We start from the raw sequence: 7,866 nt of genomic DNA on the forward strand, positions 1-7,866 counted from the left end.
ACGAGCCTGACCCAAAATCCACCAACACCCATCAGTAGGTGTTTCAAACTTACCAGCACCCATCAGTAGGTGCAAAATCTTCTCACCAACACCCATCAGTAGGTGTTACAAACTTAGTATCCTTCAGTAGATACTTAACCACCTAGCATCCTTCAGTAGATGCTAAATCCAACAAAAATAATTACAGAATAATATTCACAAATTATAAATTACAAAACCAAATCAAAAGTTTGTAAATCCACTGAGTTGCCTCCCAGCAAGCGCTTCTTTAACGTCACTAGCTTGACCCTGTTAAAGCTCATGTTCCTTCTTCTTTTTCTTCTTTCTACTGAACTTCTTCAGAAATTTGATCAAACCAGGAACCTGTTGCAATGTCTCAATCATAGGAACTTTAATCTCCAATTTCTTGAAGATTTCCATAAAGCACTTAAATTTCTTTTCCTTCCTATGATTCTTCTTTAGATGAGGATGTGATTTTTCATGTGATTTCTTCTTCTTTCCTCTCATCTTCTTTTTCTTCCTTTTTCTCTCCCTAAATTTTCTCTTTTTCTCTTCTTTTATTTTTTTCTTCCTTTCTCTTTTTCTCCTCAACTTCTTTATCTTCACACAAATTTTCTTTCTCTCTTTTCTCTCAACCAATTCTTTTTCTTTTTCTTCATCTTTATCTTTCTCACTCAACTCTTCTTTCTCTTTTCTCTCTACCTTTTCCGCATCTCCCTCTATTTTTTTCTCATCAAGAATCTTGTCACTTTCAGTGACATTGGTTTGCCCTTCCTCCTTAAGGTTAACTTCAGTATTAACCTCATCATCCAATCTCTGACTAATGTAACGAAAGTGCATCTCCATCCTTTTACATGATTCTTCAATGCTTTTCTGAGTAGAGTCGGAACTTTTCAAAAATCGTTGAAGGGTGTCCTCCAAACTTTCTGATAGAGAGGATTTTTGCTGCCATTGTGGTTGTGGTTGGTTCTCAAATTGTCCAGCAGCTTGCCAAAATTGGCTTTGATCCATGCTTGAGTGAGGTTCCCACCATTGGTTGAGATTACTTTGGTAGAATTGAGTGCCCCTATAATTAAACTCTTGACCAAATTGCATTCTGCAGACATTAGGCACAAAACCCTAAAAACAATTGTTAGCACAAAAAGATAGAGAAAAGAAAATAAAGATTGAAAAGATATAAGAAGATAAGAGATTTAGAAGATAGAATCAAATAAAATAAAATAAAACCTAATCTAAAAAATAAAATCTAATCTAAAAGATAAAATAAAATAAAATCTAACCTAACCTAAAAGATAGAATAAGAATAAAATAAAATCTAACCTAAAAAGATAAAAAGATAAAATCTAATAAAATAAAATAAAATCTAATCTAAAAAAAAAATAAAAATAAAATCTAACCTAAAAAAAAGAAAATCTAATCTAATCTAACCTAAAATAAAATCAAATCAAATAAAAACCGAAAAATAAAAAACAGAAAATAAAAATAGAAAACAGAAAAACAGAAAACAGAAAAATAAAATAAAATCAAATAAAATACAAACTGAAAAATATAAACAGAAAAATAAAATAAAATTAAAAAAAATTCGAAATTTAAATTAAAAATAAAAAAATAAGTCAAAGATAATCAATAATCACACAAATTAACCAGTTAAACCACGAATCCCCGGCAACGGCGCCAAAAACTTGATGGACAAATTTGTAAGCACCAAAATATGATGTCACAAACTTGTTTCACAATCGGCAAGTATGACCGAATCGTTCAAGTAATAAAACTTGGTAAGACCAAGTATCGTTCTTCCCAAAGGACTCACGGCCTAGTTTAGTTATGTGATTTCTTGATTAGCTAAGACTTAAGAAAACAATGATTGAAATTTTAATATGCAAGACGAAAATAAACATGTATGCATGAATTGATCAATGGCAAAGACATAAGATAAACACTTTCAATGGATTAAATGAATGAATATGTTGTTGGGGGTCAATTTCATCTCATCCACTCTCATATATTTTAGGAATTCCTCTTTCAAATCATCATTGTTAATGCCACTCTCTAATGTACCATTCTAGATGGCTTCTCCCTAATCAAATAGTTCATACAATTCCTAGCATTCCTAATGATTAGTTCATGAGTGCAGGAGCTTAAGGCAACCAATATAATGTTGTCAGTAAAATATTGGGAGAAATTCCCCGGATCTAGATTTCCCCGTACGTGTCCGTATCAACAAAACCAATAATCATGCATTAGAATGAGTTAAACAATGCAAGCATTGAGCAAAGAGGAAAAACCCTAACTAATGATGAAAGAAAGCATATGTCTTAATTCAAAGATGTACTCAACAAATCCATATATGAGAGCTTCAAGAGATTACTTTGATTCCCCAACAAACATACAAGGTTTAGTTCACCATATTCATGGTGAACCTAGATGAATAACAATGAAAGTATGAAAGAATAAACCCAATAAAGTGGAAGAGGTAGCCTGAGCATCCAAGATCCTCCTTCAAAGGGGTGAAAGAGAGAGTGTTTGCCTCGTTTCTGCCAAAGATACTAACTAAAGGACGTGCAAGCCCTTAAATACTAATCTAGAGTTACAAAAGATTATAAAAGTCCAAGCCCAAAAAGTGCCGCTCAGCGCCATTTACCGCTCAGCGGTGGTTACGCGTCTTCTTTCTTCCCCTCAGCGGCCATTTGCCCCTCAGCGGTTCCAACGCCACCTCTTGAGTGCCGCTCAGCGGTAGTTTGCCGCTGAGCGGTGCCTTCGACTTCTCTTTTTGCACTCTTTCTTGTCTTTTCTAATGTCCTCTCTCTTATTCTTCACTTCTTTCACCAAATTCACCTCAAAACCTGCACAAAAACACTTAAATCAAGCATAAACCTGTCCAGCTCTCTTATTTCTGAAAATATACACAAAAGGCATGATTTCAAGCTAGTTTCTAAGTCTAAAGGTTGCTTTTAGTATCAACTTTAAGCATGAAAATAACAGTTTTTCAACTGTTATCAATAAGGTTCATATGGGTAAAAACAAGTCACTTGTTAGTTCTGATAGCACTAAATTGATTTTAATCAATTATGTTCATTCTTATGGTGTGCGTTAAAATGTTAGAGACTACTTTATTGAGAGGCTAAACTTTATCATTAAAATTCTATGTGGCGAAAGAATTTTAGTTTAAACAGAGTTTTTAATGATTTTCATATCCCTTATGGGTGGTGTATGATTTGCAGCATACACTTGATGAAATCACCTATATGAGTGTCGAGTGGGGCCGTTTGCATGAGATCTTGGCATGATCTCTAGAGCACTCATGAATATCGGGCACGCGCATGACCTAGTAGGTGCAACACAGCAATAACAGCAAGGATTGTGGGGGTGTATTGTGATTGATAAACCTCTAACACACGTCAAGTGTCTTTGGTTCATATAGCTTGCTATACCAACTACACTGTGTGTTAAGTTTCTAAATCTAATACTGGTTCCTATAGCTTGCTATACCAACTCTGATGCATTACATCCTAGAAACCCAGGATAAAAGTTTTTATCCTTCTTTTAATGTTTGAACTATTTGAGTCAAATAATTTTTCTTTTCAACTTTCTTTTGCAATAAGTGGGGGATTGTTGTAATAATATTACTTTATTACAAAAGAAACTTTTGCAACGTTGAATTATACGTTGAAAGCAATGTCTCTTTTGGCCAACGTTCACTGCAACGTCCCTTTTTCCAATTCAACGGTCAAAAATTTATTACTCTTTCTTCCTTTCTAGTTCTATAAATAGAGGTCTTTCTCCATTCTATAAAACACACCAAAAGAAGTCTTCTCTCATTCTCCTTTCCTCTTTTCCATTTCTAAAAATATTCTGGGTTTATTTTATACTCTTTTTAGAGATCCTTGCTAGTTCTGAGATCCTCAGAAATATTCTGGAAAGTTCCTGTTGTATCCTGGGGGCTTGCGCAATACCCCGCGGATAAGTCCATAAGGACAGTAAATCTACACGCCTCAACAAATTATGTTCGTGTTTCTGTCAGCATTTCTACAATAATTATATGGCAAGCGATGTTGGCATAACACTAACAGAGACACATATTGATAACAATTGAATTTACCGTTATTTGATACTTAATTTTGATACTAAAAACACCCTTTTTGACTTAGAAACTAGCTTGAAATCATAGTTCTGTGTGAATAAGAGAGTTGAAGGTGAATTTAATGATTTTATGCTAGATTTCCTTATTTTCAACAAGAATTGAGATGATTTGGAAGAAGAGTTGAAGTACTATGGAGTTGGAACTCAGGAAGAGCTGAAAAAGCATCAGAAAGGAGGATCGCAGCAACGCTGAGCGCCATTTTAGGGGCCCTTAGCGCCGGAGTACATTGTCTCACGCTTGGCTACCCTTTTTCGGAAGCCCTCAGCGTAGGAAGTCTCTGGCTCGCGCCTGGGCACCCTTTTTGGGGTGCTAAGCGCCACTTTCTCGAGTCGCACCACGCCTGCTTGCCTTTTGAGCTGACCTTGAGCGTCATATGATTCAGCACGCTACCCGAGCGCCCTAAGTGGGGCGCTGAGCACTGGCAATTGGGCTTGGGCTGTGTTTTCTATTATTATTTCGAACTATTTAATGATTTGGACGACCTAGGGAAGGTATCTTTTGACAGAAGAGGCGCATAAACACACTTTTTGACCCCTCAAAGGAGGATTTGGATGCGAAAGCTCTTATCTTCAACTTCTAGGATTTTATCATTCATTCTTTTCCACTATTCATCTAGTTTCACCACGCCAATGGTGAACTAAATTGTATTTGTTGTTGGGGAATGATGTAAACCTTTGTAAACTCTCATGTATTGAATTGATTCTTAATTATATATGCTTCTTTCATTAATTGTTAGGGTAATTCTTCTTCACTCAATGCTTGCTTTGTTTAACTCATTCATTAGCATGATGTATGATTTTCATGAGTACCAGAAGGTATCTTACAATTCAGGTTCTGGAGAGTTATTTCCAGAAGTAATATTGCTCAGGAATGGGGGTATGAGTTATGGTTGTCTTAAGCTACTAATCTAATGCAGAATCAATTATTAGGGATGCAAGGAATTATGACCTAGTAATTAAGGATAGGTTTTCTTCGCCGAGGAATCAAGTTTTAGGTACTTTAGATAGTGACATTGAAATTTATGAAGAAGTAGAATTCGTATATGCATGAGAGCAAACTAGGTGAAACCTAACCCCAACAACATATGCATCCCATAATATCATATTCATTCGTTCATCTCTGCACTTTTGCCCAATTGATCAAGTTGCATGCATATTTACTTTTCTGTATATGCATTTTAAACCAAAAGATTTTGTTCTCAAGTCTTATTTAATCAAGAAATCACATAAATGTTTAGGCCGTGAGTCTCTTGGGAAACGATACTTGGTCTTACCATGTTTATTACTTGATGCGATTCGGTACACTCGCTGGAGTCTTAACACATATATAAGGTATACAAGAAAAAATGTTTAATGTAATAAATAAGAAAAACCACTAACATATATCTAAAACAAAAAACTAGAAAAGTGTTATAGGAAATAAAATTCAACAAAAGTATTTATCAACAATGTAAAGGGAAAACTGTGCAGAGGGATCATAGATGAAATGGTGGTAATGAAATGACAAGAGGAAGTCAAGAGGATGAAGGATCAAAAGAGAAAAGCCATCTTACCAGACAAAGGCCATTCTTCCCTATCTGTTGATAGTGGTAGTAGCCCAGATCCTATTTCTCCTATATTTGCCTTTGAAATTTCTTCTGTCAAGAAATTGGGAGGCATAAGCCTATATCCATTAGTGCAGACAGTGCTACAAAAAATGTGTACAATATTGATAAGTTATGGGATTATTCTTGGGATCATAGGTGTCTTAGGTGCATTAGTAGTTTCAGGACATCTGAGAATTAGTTCCTCTGTAGATCCTGATACAACAAGCAACCTTTTAGGTGTTGGACTCCATGACAAAGGTAGTACTATGTTTGAAGACAAGGTCTATATTCTACTTTTTTCTTTGGAAAAGGCATTTCAAGCAACACCTAACAGGATAATGACCAACAATGTTTACACATATTTGTTGGTCGCTTCGGTATGGCTGCCTTCTTTCATGATATCTACACTCCATATTCCTATGCTGCAAATATGGCAATTGTCCTTTCATTTTACTATATTTTGATAAAAGTTCTATCAATGTCTTTACAATGATTTATTCAGTATAAGCCCATTCTTCTTTTATTTTATAAAATCATGTTAGGGATCAGAATGAGATTTTAACAACTCAATTACGTTAGCACCTTAAAACTCCATCAATCACATGCCACCACATGTAAACTCCATAAAAAGGAAAAACAAAAAGATACAAAAAGCATGAGGGGACTAGACCAAAATTCATGCAAGAGAAAAAACCTCAAAACACCAACAAAAGCTAAACATAGGGAATCTTAAATGATTTATAAAGAAATCAAACTTAATATTCGAAGGTAAAAAGTCATATCATGACATTGGCCATACCAATTTGTTGAATTATAATGTAAAATGTCCTCTTAGTAACCATGACCCAATGCAAATGAAGGGAAAACATAAAAGCCTTCAAATCTCTTTGAATGCTTAATAGAGATGTATGTTCAAAAATGTCATTATGTGATCAGGTTATTATCCTCATTTGTTGATGTTTTCATTTTTCTTTGTTTTCTCTCCTTTTCAAATCAATGCCTCTTCTTCTGAGGATGAACTAAATTTCTATGATTTTGGTCATCTTTTGATCATTCACAACTTTTGTTGGTGCTTTTGCATTCTCTTCCATTTGCACCTAGGCCTCTACAGAGAAGAGCGCTACAGGTATTAGCTTAACAATCATGCATCTATAGTTTATAAGTTGTGTTTTATGTGATTTATGAGGTATTTGATGTTTCATGTGTATTGTATGTGATGAAATTCTCAGTACAACTCACTTATACATTAATGTACTGCTTACTTCATGCATTTTAATTTCTGGAATATTATAGATTTTATTGAGGCTTAAGTTTGTTGCTACTTTTAATATTTGAAAGATAATGTTGGAACAGAAACATTTATTGACCTAGGCTGGTGCAAAACTGAAATAAAAGACAAGATTGGCTGTTAAAATCTAGATTAGCTTGTCAACCATGATTAACAACAGTTTCCCCTCCTTAGTTTATAGTACTTCTGTTAATCGTTAAATTTAGATTTAGTTTTAACGGATTTGACTGTTTGATTTTTTAGCATCTGGAAAGATAATTGTAGCTTTATATTGTAATTGGTCTCAGTTAAGAGAAAACTCTATCTGTGACATATTTTCTCTAGCTTTGTCATTATTGCTCTCATTTGCTTGTGAGGTTGGGATTTAGTTTGGACAATTATTATAGTTTGTTAATAGAATGGCTAGAGTCTGTCAAAGTTCTCACACTAGATATCTAACCAAATTGTAGTATATGGCTGGATGAAAATATCATCTTACAAGTTGGTTTTTTGAAATTAGATTAAGCTTAAAGTCCCCTTGCTAAGATAAGTGATTTGGAAGGTAAATAACCAGGGGAGGTTGTAAGGGATCAAATTGTGTTTGGGAAAAACCATTTCCACCCGTTGGAGATTTCATATCTACTAGATATATAAGTGAGTGTAAAACTCATCTTATAAGTGAATTTTGTTAAGTTGAGTTAAATTTAAACCCTATAATCTATGATGATATCAAAATCTTAATAAGGTGTATTAAGCATATCGTGCTATTGGTTAATAGACTTCTCTTTATTCCCATGCTTGAGATGTCTTGTTTTCAGCGTAAGGTATGTTAAAGATCTCATATATACTGAAAATATGTCTAAATTATAATAT

The sequence above is a fragment of the Vigna umbellata genome, chromosome 2 (genome assembly GCF_029865625.1).
Source record: "Vigna umbellata cultivar VRB3 chromosome 2, Vumbellata_1.0, whole genome shotgun sequence".
NCBI lineage: Eukaryota > Viridiplantae > Streptophyta > Magnoliopsida > Fabales > Fabaceae > Vigna > Vigna umbellata.